This window comes from Phycodurus eques, chromosome 10 (assembly GCF_024500275.1).
Source record: "Phycodurus eques isolate BA_2022a chromosome 10, UOR_Pequ_1.1, whole genome shotgun sequence".
Classification (NCBI taxonomy): domain Eukaryota; kingdom Metazoa; phylum Chordata; class Actinopteri; order Syngnathiformes; family Syngnathidae; genus Phycodurus; species Phycodurus eques.
In genome coordinates, this window is record NC_084534.1 from 20,167,078 (window position 1) to 20,181,449 (window position 14,372).

The window sequence follows — 14,372 nt, forward strand, 5'->3', positions numbered from 1 at the left end:
TAAAAAAAATTTTTTGCTTTTGTACTTGAGTATTTCAGAATCTGCACCTTTTACTTTTACGCAAGTATCTGTTCATCTTCTTGAGTACACAGCGTGAATACTTTGCCACCTTTGTCAATTTGTAAACCCCACCAGCCTGACTTTCATTAACGCCAACGGTTTAATCCTGTGACGCCAGCATAGTGCCAAATGCCGTATTTTAAATTAAAATCAATCCTGTGGATTCTGAAGAATAAGCTAGTCAAATTCAGTACAAGAGCAGACAAGGTGTATTAAATATCAAATTTATAAAAGTCATTTTGGAAACGATGAACACACTCCCCGCCTTTGTGGAGTTTGCATGTTCTCCCCGTGCCTGCGTGGGTTTTCTCCAGGCACTCCGGTTTCCTCCCACACCCCAAAAATATTGCGTGGTAGGTTGATTGAAGACTCTAAATTGCCCGTAGGTGTTAATGTGAGTGTGAATGGTTGGTTGTTTATATGTGCCCTGCAATTGGCTGGCGACCAGTTCAGGGTGTACCCCGCCTCTCGCCTGAAGATAGCTTGGATAGGCTCCAGCACTCCTGCGACCCTTGTGAGGATAAAGCAGTACGGAAAATGGATGGATGGATGAACACTATGTCCTGGGTCCGGATTGTGGGTGGAACTGTACCTGTCCCCAATGCAAAGTCGGCATATGTTAGGGTAGTGATTCCCAATGTAAATTGAGATGACATCATCATAATTTCAGTATTTCTCATTTTTGTGGCATTTTTGTCTGGCAGTGTGCTGTGAGATTTTCCCAATATGAAATGGGTGCTCAATAAAGGTTGCGAAATACTGTCCTAAGCGGGCTGTTCAGAATTAAGCACCGAGAAGCAACACAACAAAATGGAAAAAGAGTGGGGAAAAAATGGCATCAGTAATTCTTTAACTGACTTCAAATCATATATTCCTCTGAGACGCTGAAACAATGCTGAGTTGTTAAATGTTCTCCGAATAAGATCATCTATAGGCGGTTTATACATTATAAATCTAAATGCTAAAAGGTTTTTGTTCCCTGAGGGTTAACGTGATGGATGAGATTCACGGGTGTAAGAGAAGCCCTGAGGTGTATAATTACAGGCAGCAGATGTACCCCGAGCCCTGCCTTGTTTACTGTCAGCACACACAGATGTACTGCTGAAATAGCTTCAACTTCCCTCAAACTCTGAAAGTTTAGAGAAATGCCTTCACAGACAAGTCCATATATGAGTAATGAGCACAAAGGATGAGATTGACAGGACATAGGTTAATAAAAAAAATTTTAAAAAACGCAACCGGGATGCAAACAAAGCACGGCCTACGACGGTTGAGATTGCGATGGAATATTTCACGGTCGGGCTGAGGTTAAGACTGGAAATGTCAAAAAAAAAAAAAAAGAAGTAATCTCTTTCCAAGCTTAATTTTGGAGGTTACCTCAAAGTGGAATTAGGCTCAAGAACGGCATGGAGTCTGGTCATACAGTGACATATTGGTTATCAGCAGCATCTGTAGATTGATTCTGAGTCTTGCACAAAAAGCAAGAGCCGGCTCATCGATGTCTGATGACGTACAGTTTAAACAGAACCTTCAGGAAAGCAAACCTTCTAAAGTCACAACATTTCAGGCATGACGTCAACATGAGAATTGAGCTCATCTGAAGGATTAACTATGCTAGGCATCCTTCCATTCATTTTCTACAGCACTTGGCCTCATTAGGGTCACAGGTGAGCTGGAGCCTACTTTGGACGAGAGGTTGGGGTATACCCTGGTCTGATCACCGATCAATCACAGGGCACATATCGATTTTCATTCTTGCATGACAATTTAGTCTTCAATTAACCTAATTGGCATGTTTTCCGAATGTGGGAGGAAGTCGGAGGATCTGGTGGTAACCCACCCAAGCGCGGGGATAATGCAAGATTCCCACAGGATAGCCAAAGCCAAGATTCGAACCCAGAACTTTACAACTGTGAGGCAGACATGTTAACCACTAATTTACTGTCTTGGCTATGGTTCAATTCAACTCACAAAAAGACATGACTTTAAAGTCACAAAAATGTAAGCTGCTAATGTAAAGGATTAACTCTGCTAGTCCTTTGCTTCTTCTTTGTCTTTTTTTGTGTTTTTTGTTTTGTTTGTTTTTTCGTTTTTTTTTTTACTCAGAAGATAGAAACGCGGAACATTTTGATTATAACAATAGAACTGAAGTGGAAATTATCACGATAACTTATTTTTACACTTATATAACAGTTTAGAAGGCTTTATGATTGTGGACGAAGTGAAGCGAAACAACGTGAGAGCAGGCAAGCTTATTTACATCGGCGACTGTACTGCGAGACTGTTTGGGTGAAGAGGGCTAATAAACTCATTAAGAGCAGTGGCAACGTTATTAGCACCAATGAAGAGAAGACATTGCAACATCCACACAACAGTGGAACTCACCAGAAAAGTACACGTGGGTATCATTTGCATAAAAATCATATGAAATATCTTGAAAATGGCATTATTTTTTAAGCAGATGTGGACTTTAATAATTGGTCCTCCCTCTCGCGTGATCAATAGCCAACTTTTCCCACAGCCTTTGCATGAATGTTAAGCAGGATTTCCCCCCATCCTTAATATTTATTTCAAGCATCAATCCCCTTAAACCTGATGATTTAAACAGTTTGTCAATAAAATTTAAAAAATGACATTAGTCTGCACTAAATGAGCAACTGCTCTAGGTTAAAATTAATTGACTCATTAGCCAAGCTTATGTCTTAGGATCAAATAATTATCAGGAGGCACTTTTGATTCATTATTTTAAGTATGCGACTCAATAAATAAGATAAAATAATGAGATGATGCATTCATGGTTTATTAATTGATAATAATAAAAATAATAATAATTATTATTTTATATCAGAAATTTGTTTCAGCTTCTACATGCTGTTCTATTAACCGTATTATGGGATTTCTTTTTAAAGAAGCTAATTACCATCCATCCATCCATTTTCTTTTTCTTTTAAAATAAGGCTTATACTCTTTCGGGTCACAAGGGAGCTGAGCCTATCCCAGCTGACTTTGGGCGAAAGGCGGACTTCATCCTGGACTGATCACCAGTCATTTGTTGGACACAAATAGAGGCAGACAACCATTCAAACATACGACAACCATAAAAACGTGACTAAATTGGAGCAGCTTAAACAAAGTGTAATGTATCAAAGAAAAATTATTGCGGTCATTGAGTTGATCAACTTTACCTCTCATTGAGTGAAATAAAAGGGACAAAATAACTAGTATGTGACCTCATAAAATAACTACAGTATATGTACAAAATCACCAAATGTTGGGGGATGAGTTAAGTTCATGCAGCACCAAATGTGATCATTTGTTGTTGGAAAAAAGCCCAGTTAGATTTGTTGTTTAACATTTTTACAATTTCTTACTTATTTCTCATTAGAATACATTGTTGTAACTGTTTAGCTATTATCTGTTGGTGTTTGATAATTACATAAAAACCAAACACCGCCACATCCTCGCTGCATCACTGCAGCACTTTGTTTCTGGTCCCCCCCTGTTATTTCCCCTGACATTAATTGGCATGTCCCTATCAAAAGTCTGCCTTCCGCCCACTTGCCATCCATCATTGTAACGTAAACTACAATTCTATTTCAGGAGAAAATTGGTCCCTTTGTGTTAGTTGAGAGAATTACACAACAAGCAGGACCTGCTTGTCATTTTAATTGCCACTGCACAGAAGAAGTCCCTATTCACCCAACCCCTGTTGCACAGCTATTGTCCTGAAATGAAACCTGCGTGTGTGTGTGTGTGTGAGTGAGTGTGTGTTTAAAGTATGTGAAGGTGTCTGAACTGTTAGAGCAAGGAAACCGCATTCACGTATTCTGTAGAAGCCACTTGATGTTGCTTCCTGAGAGAATTTGTACATTTAATTGTCTTTGTGTAGTTGAACACGCTGCTGCTGACCAATTATGCAACAGGAATGCTGGTGAAGTCATATACCCCAATCATCTTTATTTGCCAAGCATGTCAAAAACACACAAGGAATTTACCTCCGGTAGTTGGAGCCACCCTAGTACGACAACAGACAGCCATTTGACAAAAAAAAATACTTTTGAGATATAAAAACATAAAACACAGTACGGCGAGTCACTGAGCAATGCGCAAACCTTTAGCAAATCAGGTAGTTTCACTTTACATTCATCAAGGGGCTCCTTGATTGTAGGTAATGACGTATTACGTCAACCTTTTCTAAAATATTCCTGATTCTTCTTTGTGGTTTAAAGCAAGAGTGTCAAATTAGTTTTCATCAGTTGCCACATCTTAGTTACGGTTGCGCTCAGTGGACTTGTTTTACAAGTGAAATTACATAAATGTATGATCTCTAGGGGTGTAGTGGTGCGACAAAGATCATGGTTGGGTATGTAATTTGGTTTTAATTTCACGGTTGGGTTCACATTGGCTGCACTAAAGGAACAAAATGCAAAACGATCCGCCTGCCTTTTGTGTAAACAGGGACAGATTTTGTTCACTTAAAATGAAACATCCACGGCATAAATCTTTGCTTTTTCTTTTAGGAAAGTGCAACCTCATTAGTTTGTCTTCTTTTTAGAAAATGAATGAGGCAGACAAGTGTCAAGGGCGCAAAGCAGTTCTACTTCTTGTCTGATCTGTTCTTTGTGTCAACCTTAATAATTGCCTTATCATTAAACATAATCACTCCTGCATTTGGTTGTAATCATTTTTTATGATGGATAACTAGTTTTGAACAGAAGTCAAGGAAAATTTGTGGCAAGCTTTGGTGTGCCACATAAAATGACACAGAGGGCCAGATGTGGCCCGTGGGCCTTGAGCTTTGACAGACGTGTTCAAGGTTTTTTTTTTATCACAAAGCTTCAGACTTCAGTGGGCTTCCATGCCTTTTGCTGCTGTTGAACTCACCAGTACATTGTTTATTTGGTCACATCTCATGCCCCCCCCCCCCCCCCCCCCCCCCCCCTCCTCTGTCTCTCTTATAGCTTTATCCTGTTCAACTCCACTTACATTGAAATCTCCCTGGAGTTCAGATTGGGGGCTTCAGTTGAACATCAGCCAAGTCCCAACTCAATACCCGATATTACCTTCATTTGTCTTGAAGTAACAAAGGACCACCACTTAACCTTTTACTTTTGAGCCTGTGAAAATTAAGCTACTCTGCACACAAGGGCTGTAATTTACATATTGGAAATGGTCATGTTTTTTGTCAAAGCTAAAGTTAAAGCCGGAAGTCTGCACCGAACTCACATCCTGATCACTTTGTTTAGAATCTATTTTGGTGGTACTCAAGGAAAAATCATGAAAACTCATTGTCCATATACTAACCAATATACGGAGGCCCAGGCATGAAGTAATGTAGGGAGGGGGGGGGGGGGGAGGGGGGGAAACAATTGTGGCGACAACGTAGATCAGCTCACCTGCGGGCCCGATGAGGATTACTGGTAGACAAAATGGATGGATGGATGCACTGTCCCTGTTCATTGTCTTTTGCCTCTACTAGAGAAGATGCACTCGGTTTGCTTTTCCAACTGCCCAGTATGAAGCCAGAGTTACTCCATGGCCACCAATTAGTATTTTTTTTTTGTGCACATTAAATTGATATTGTGGAATTTTTTAAAATGTTTTTCCTCATGTCATGTCTGGAGCCCTGTGGAAATAAATGGAAATGACGATTGATTAAGACCACCTCTCAAATCATACAGTACAGTACATATTTCTTGCTTGTATTTTAGTTATTTATATTTTTGTGGTGCACATCACAAGTAGAACCACATCACGCACATGCAAGCAAGCAAGGAGAGGCGTCAGAATGAAAAGGGCACGCAAAACAGTGCTGCACCTCTTGAGCTTGGGAGGTGGGTACAGTGCCTTGCTCAAGGGCATTTTGCCATTTTTACATTTTATCCACAGTTGAACTTGAATTGTGAGCCTCTGGTTCCGAAGCCCAAATCGTTACAAATGAGCTACAGCCGAGCTGTTCAAGGAAAGATGTGCAGATGAGAAAGGGCTAAAACGCGCGCACGCGCACTACCCTTCAGCTTTGGAGTGCATCCACCACTCAACTGGAGTGTGATTGGGCTTCACTGAGATAAAGGTGAATGAGGTTCAGTCCTTTATGAAAGGTCTCTTATTGTATGACCAAATGTAGTTTAGTTAACCCAAGCATGTGGTAAAAGAAGAAGAAAAAGGAGTGCAACTAACAGGCTGGATTTTTTTTTTTATTGAATTCTCCTAATTGTGTATGTGTGTGTTTTGTTCTTTTCTTTTCCATGTGATCGCTCCTCCTCGCCGAGCTTTAGTTGTGTTTAAACCCGAGCTTCTCCCCGCGCCTCCTGTCGTGAGTGTGTCTCATTTGGCTTTGTTTGGAAGCTGCCGTCAGGCGGGAGCGCGCAGCGTGCTGGCGTCGCGCTCATCGGAGCGGCAGAGGCGCGTCCTCGTGGCACAACCGCCACCAGCGCCACGAGCGAGATTCTTCAGCTCCCTCTTGTTTCCAAGTTCATTCTGACCACTTCCCGACGAGAAAAGCTCATGAAACAGTTGTAAACACGCCACTTGATTCACAAATCCAGCCCGCTTACTCTCTCTAGTCCCCAGTGGCATCCAGGGCGTCTTTTTATTTTTTGTATTTCTTTGTATTTTTTTTTTTTTTTTTTTTTTTTGCGCACGGCAGGACCTGGCTGTTCCAGTGCTGCGACGCCGGCCGAGTTGGAGATCACGAAATAGTTTTGCCAGTGTGTGCAAACACTTCAGAACCAAGGACAGATCCATGCTGCAGTCTGGCAGACACGTTCCAGAGAGGACAACATCTGCACGCTGAGGGTCACATGAAGCGCCTCGCGGTGCGTTCACGGTCGCCAAGGAGAGCTGCACGTCAATAACGTTTTAGGTAAGACACCATGCTTTATTTACTTCCATTTCTATGTGATTTTTTTTTTTTTTTTTTTTTTTTTTGCTGGAGCGTGAGCCTCAACTCTCCTGAATGAGACACACATTTTACTCAGGAAATTCCACATTGTATAACCTGTATAGAGACGGATTTAACTCTTTTTAGATAACCAAAAAACATCACAATGTGACTGATTAGTTTATGAAGCAGTTTTAATCAGTGCTTGAAACAGCAGGAACTGTAATCCCTCATCCTTAATGTGATGTTTTATATTTGCAATGTTTTCTGCGAGATATGCAAATAGAAAATTGCATTCCCTGGCCACTTCATTAGGTACACCTGCATGTGTTCCTACAAAGATAATAATGCTCAGTTTTGAAGAGATGTAAATGTTTATGGCAGTGTGTTTGTGGTGTAAAATTGAACTGGCTATATCAATCACAGCAGATTTTTTCAAATGCAGCTCTTGCATTAAGATCTCAGTGGGTTGAGCAAGTGTACCTAATCTAGTGGCCATCGGCTGACAGGCGACTGGAGCTGCCACTGCCACTTTCTGCCATACTCTTCCACACGCAACGTGTTTGTTTAGTGTGAAAGTCAATGTTGGATCCAAACAAGTTACATGTGGATATGTGTATGGCGTTTTTGTGCACTGAAATAACGCACCAATTAAAACCATCACCCTTTTTCTTGGCCCAATAAATCAATTTGGTTGATGTTGTGCCCAATACCAGGCACCAAATCTCTCTAATAAAAGATTATCTTGTCAGCGTCGGTGGTATAAACATATGGACATGCAATTTTTTTGTTTTATTTTGTATTACTACATCTCACAGGACAATTTGCCGCATTATGGCTGTTATTATTCTTTTTCATACAGACTAAATTGAATGTCAATCCTTGTAGGGGGGAGGGATTCCACCAAAGTGTGCACAGGCTTAGTGCCAGATAAATGTAATCATAAAGGATAAAGGCTTTGGGTGCATTTATTCAAATGATACTGAACATTTACATCACATTCAAAACAACCAATTAAATCTCATTTACACCAACCGGCTACAACATTTGGTACTTCAGCAAAGTCTAATGAGAACCAATAGAGCTGGATCCAATTCTACCTTTACAAGAATAATGATGCTCAGTTTTAATTGACACTGTTAGAGAGGTATTAATTTAACAATAGTCTATGTTTATTGTTTATCATTATGGTGAGGGACTCTTAAAAATCCATTAACAGATTAATTGATCGTTAAGAATAGTGTGTTTGTGTGGAATTGATTGGCATCTTCAAGCAAGCGAGGCAAAATGCAGCGCCCGACTTGCCTCAAACCCAATTACTTTCATTGATGGGTTGCTTAACTTTTTTAGCTCCTGGACCTATAAGAAACAGATCTCGCTATAATGCAGTGAAGTTCAACGTACTACACACTGTAGTCACCATAGTAACCACAGTGTTGAATGAATTCCACCACTCAAAAGTCAAACATCCAAAAAGTGGCACGCCAACATTTTCTGAAGAAACATGCTTCCTCCCATACTCCAAAAACATGCATGTTAGGGTCATAGCAGACGCTAAATCATCCATAGGTGCAAATCTGAGTATGAACGGTTGTTTGTCCTCATAAGGCCCAAGCTCACTCGTGACCCAAATGAGGACACATGCTATTAAAAAAATGGATGGATGGTTGGGGATTGTGCAGGTGTACCTAATGTTGTGACCGGTGAGCATCATAGATGTTCACAGTAGGACCGAAGCACAGGTGGTTCCTGTTTTGTTTGGCTCCCACTTAGCGACTTTACACACATTGTCGTACGCACGGTGCGACTGTAAGTGCCAATCACAGCATTGCTGAGAGGGACTTTGCACTGACTCACACATTACACACTGGCTATATTTGGCAGACAATGAAGACTGGCATTATCAAGGCATCTTTTATGCCTATGGTAAATGGACAAGTCCCCGTTGACTGCCTCCTCATGTTTGAAGTTTCGGCGCACGAACGCACTCCGCCGCTACGTCTACATCGGCGTCCTTTTAATGACCCGATTGAAGACTGATGGGACCATTTGAAGGCTGATCGAGCCCCTGCTTGTCTTTCAAATCACAAATGCATTTTTTTGATAGCGAGCGTTTCATGTCCTCTATGGCGTCTGACTGCATTTGCACTTCTTAGGGCTTTGAGACACCTTCAACCTCCATTTGGCCTAGGTTACAAAGGCTCGCCTAATTGGCTGTTCCTTATGGCGCCATTAATTCACACAGCGACCTTGCCTTTGCAACCAGAAAGCTGGTATCTGCTCCAGAAGCAGAAGAGCAATTACACTTTTTGCGTGTTGGATGTGCAAGTGGCCCTCTGACCTTGACTCGATCAGATCAAATGTGCGTGGCGACGCCTGTACCTCACTTTCTGCTCTCCGTCTTGCACCCCCAGACGCAACTTCGATCATGTCTTCACACTCTTCACGAACCTCCTCGCTGGATACAAAACAGTGCATTCATCAATGCGCCGCTTGAGCTGCCACCCACAACCTGATGTAATATTTATCCTGAGCGGGAGAATGCAGCATTCATTAGACTCTTACCTTCCTGTTGTTGTTCCCTGGTGGGAATGTCACCGAATATTCTGTAGCTGCCTACAGACAAGGTGGATTGATGATCATTAACAGTACATTTTGGGTCATCACCTGTTTCTGAAATATTACATAGTATGTGGGAAAGGTGTGGATGTACTAAAAAGTTTAAAGACGCAATGGAATATGGCTAAATATGCATTTTTGACTTCACTATTATCATTTAATGAGCACTTCTTCATCATGACATCACAACTCAACAATCAAAAACCGGTACGCTTGCTTCTGTAGAGATCCATTTTAGCATACACTGCCCACTTCCCCGCAGTCCAACCCGCACTTATTATTATATTTTTTTAAACCCAGCAAGTTACCATGGCAACCCCCCCCCCCTTCATTGAGGAGCACCACCATCTATGTGTCATCTCCTCATAAACCGGGAAAATCCTTCTCACTCGAGAAGTGTCCAGAATATCTGGAGCTCGGCATTGTCATATCTCATGAGAAGAAAAGTAAACAATTTCAGGTTTTCCCAAATAGAATTATTTTTCTTCACCATGAGAATGGCTAAAAATAAAACAACATACTCTTAACGAGAAAAACTAGATCCCTCTATGTTGTTACAGTGTATCATAATAACACATTTTCTTTAAAATAATGGAAATGTAATGGAAAATAAATCCCAAGATCAATATACACAATCTTCAAATGACAAAGGTGATGCATCTGATTGAGCTCACTTTAACAATCTTAATAATCAAATAATTGTAAAAGGAAGTTAACCACTCTTAATAGCAAATATGTTAAAACACTGGACCTTTACGTTGACAAGTGAAGACACATTTGGTGCCACTGGAGTCTTACTTCATTAAATGTGAATCTGTTTACTTCCCACAACTTCCCGAGTATATTTTTATCTTCTTAATTTCTTCTTGTTGTGGCTGGAATTTAAATAATAATAAAAAAAGCTAAACATAACTTAATTCTTGATGCTCACTGAACTGAGGTCTTGCCAGTACACTGCAGTACTGAATAAAAGAAAAGGAAAAAAGAATGACTAATGATCAGTGCCACATTGATTCTAGGGGTTGGACAGGTTCCAATGATGCCATAGTGCCTAGAACCAGTCTTTATCCTCACCTTTATCCAGATAGTCACCATGTTGTACTTGTCACACAAGCACTTTAAAAAGTGTTATGCAAATCGATTTTGTCATGCAAATGCTAAATGGATCTGTCCATTTAAATGGTTTACACTGAATGCTGTGAAAAAAAGGCTCACTATAAAAACACAGCTCATACTTTTGTAAATATCTTTTATATTTATATATTTGTTTTTTTAAATTATTTTATGAATCTAATATTTGTTGATTTATTGTAAATAATAAAATAAATATAATTTAATGAAATTATTCATCCATCCATTTTCTGAGCCGCTTCTCCTCACTAGGGTCGCGGGCGTGCTGGAGCCTATCCCTGCTATCATCGGGCAGGAGGCGGGCTAAATGTGATGTTCGGGCAATGTGATGATTACGGTCCTCAGAACTGTGAGGCAGACACTCTAACCAGTCGGCCACCGTGCCACCGAAATTATCCCATCCATCCATTTTCTGAGCCGCTTCTCCTCACTAGGGTCGCGGACGTGCTGGAGCCTATCCCAGCTGTCATCGGGCAGGAGGCGGGGTACACCCTGAACTGGTTGCCAGCCAATTGCAGGGCACATAGAAACAAACAACCATTCGCACTTACAATCATGCCTAGGGGGAATTTAGAGTCTCCAATTAATGCATGTTTTTTGGGATGTGGGAGGAAACCGGAGTGCCCGGAGAAAACCCACGCAGGCACGAGGAGAACATGCAAACTCCACACAGGCGGGGCCGGGGATTGAACCCGGGTCCTCAGAACTGTGAGGCTGACGCTCTAACCAGTCGCCCACCGTGCCGCCGAAATTATTCATACAATAAAATATTTTTAATTACCATGTTTTTCATTATCTTTTTTTTTTTTCTTACCCCATCAGAATCATCTTTATTTGCCAAGTATGTCCAAAAAAACACACAAGGAATTTGACTCCGGTAGTTGGAGCCGCTCGAGTACGACAACAGACAGTCAATTGACAGAGAACACTTTTGAGACATAAAGACATTGACAAAAACAGTCACTGAGCAATAAAGGGTTGCTAGTTATCTGGTAAAGTCGGTACAATTTATTTATTTTTATTTTTTTTTTTTAGAATGGTGCAAAACGATGCAGAGTCCTCTTGCACTTAGAGCAGTTTGAATGACTAATATAGCAATGGTGCAATGACCATTGTGCAAAGGGCGCCGAGACTTCAAGCAATGTATGCAGTTTAAAGTGTCGAGTAGTGCGATAATCTGGGACAATGTTGATTGTGCAAATGTTGCAGATACTCCTCAGTCAGTGTGCAAATGGTGCAGATGCTACTCTGGCATGAGTGGCCATTATTGGTCAACAACAGATATGCAAATAGTGCAGCGTGGCAAGACTACTACAGTGAGTGCACGAGTAATGTATAATTGGCCTGACAGAAATGTGACAACAAACTCAAGATAAATAAAATTGGCAGGATGTTGCAATGGAATTGTAGGTTAGCTGTTTAAGAAGTTGATTGCCAGAGGGAAGAAGCTGTTGGAATGTCTGCTAGTTCTAGTTTGCATTGATCGGTAGCGCCTACCTGAGGGAAGGAGCTGGAAGAGCTGGTGACCGGGATGTGGAGGGTCCGAGAGGATTTTGCACACTCTTGTCTTAGTTCTGGCAGCGTGCAAGTCCTCAAGGGTGGGTAGAGGGGTACCGACAATCTTTTCAGGGGTTTTGATTGTCCGTTGCAGTTGGAGTTTGTCCTTTTTTGTAGCAGCACCAAACCAGACTGTGATGGAAGAACACAGGACTGATTCGATGACAGCTGTGTAGAACTGCCTGAGCAGCTCCCGTGGCAGGCCATGCTTCCTCAGAAGCCGCAGGAAGTACATCCTCTGCTGGGCCTTTTTAAGGAAGGAGTTGATGTTGATCGCCCAACTTCAGGTCCTGAGAGACTGTAATTCCCAGGAACTTGAAGGTCTCGACGGTTGACACAAGGCAGCTGGACAGCGTGAGGGGAAGCTGTGGCGAAGGATGCCTCCTGAAGTCCACGATCATCTCTACAGTCTTGAGCGTGTTCAGCTCCAGGTTGTGTCGGCCGCACCACAGCTCCAGCCGCTCCCCTTCCTGTCGATATGCAGACTCGTCACCGTTCTTGATGAGGCCGATGACAGTGGTGTCATCTGCAAACTTCAGGAGTTTAACAGCCGGGTGCGTTGAGGTGCAGTCGTTCGTGTAGAGAGAGAAGAGCAGCGGAGAGAGGACACAACCTTGGGGTGTCCCAGTGCTGATGCTGCGTGTGGATGAGGTGGCCTCCCCCAGCCTCACCTGCTTTGTCCTGCCCGTCAGGAAGCTGTAAATCCACTGGCAGATGGCAGGCGAGACACTGAGCTGAAGAAGCTTGGTTGAAAGGAGTTCAGGGATGATGGTGTTGAACGCTGAACTGAAGTCAATGAACAGGATTCTCGCGTAGGTCCCTGCACTGTCGAGGTGTTTTAGGATGAAATGCAGTCCCATGTTGACTGCGTCATCCGCAGACCTGTTCGCTCGGTGGGCAAACTGCAGGGGGTCCAGCAGGGGACCTGTGATGCTCTTGAGGTGGTCCAGCACGAGACGTTCAAAGGATTTCATGACCACAGATGTCAAGGCGACAGGCCTGTCCTCCTTAGCTTGGTGAAGTTGCTTAAGTTTGGCAGTGAACCATGGCTTGTTGTTATTGAATATGCGAATGACTTTGTTGGTACACCCACCTCTTCACAGAAACTGATATAGGATGTGACAGTGTCCGTATATTCATCCAGGCTGCCAGCTGAATTTTCAAAGACACTCCAGTCTGTGCAGTCTAAACAGCTTTGAAGTTCTATCTTTGCTTCATTGGTCCACTTTTTCACTGTTCTCACTGTAGGCTTCGCACATGTATATAAAAAAAAATGCACATGTATAAAAAATGTATATAATTCTTGCCTGTATGTCGGTATTAAGTGATTTAAGCAGCGATCAGACGAGCCCAGTGCTGCACGAGGTTTGGCACGGTATGCGTTATTTAGCGTAGTATAGCAGTGGTCTAAAATGTTATTTTCCCTGGTAGGACAGTCGATGTGCTGCTTGTATTTAGGGAGTTCGTGGTTGAGTTTAGCTTTGTTAAAGTCCCTGAGAATAATGAGGGGTGAGTCCAGGTGTTTTTTTTCCAATTTCGTTTACTTGTTCGGCAAGCATTGCACTACATGCACTACAACTTCCCTGAATGGAAGCCTGTTTTGTGTAGATGTTATGTTATGCACGTTATAAGGTATTGTGTACTTTCTAGTGCATGACAAAATGTGGTAAAATAAAGTCAATTGTCCTGTTTCTGCCAGTTAAAAAAAAAGTTAAAAAGTACCTTTCCTATTTTATTTTTCTGGCAGAAACAGGCACACAGTATACGTGGCCCATCAGTCCAATTTAAAAATTCATTCCAGTCATTCATTCAAGTTTGCCACTCCCAGTTTTAAAGGCTTATTTTATAGACTTTCCACTTTATCAGTTGTAGGATGTTTAACTTGAAGGAAAGGTAATATCAATTTGTGTTTTGTGTCAAAAAATGTCCTGCCAATCAGTCGTCTCACTTCTGTTTTTATCAATAATTTTTACCTGTGTGATAACATGAATGAACATATTAATTCTTCATTTCATTTACAGGAAGTGTCCAACATGCTGTGTCCAGTATCAGAAGACATACACTCTCTGTAAACCACCGCCTCCCTCCTGTTCGATACACTCGGCCCAACGTCCTGCTCCCG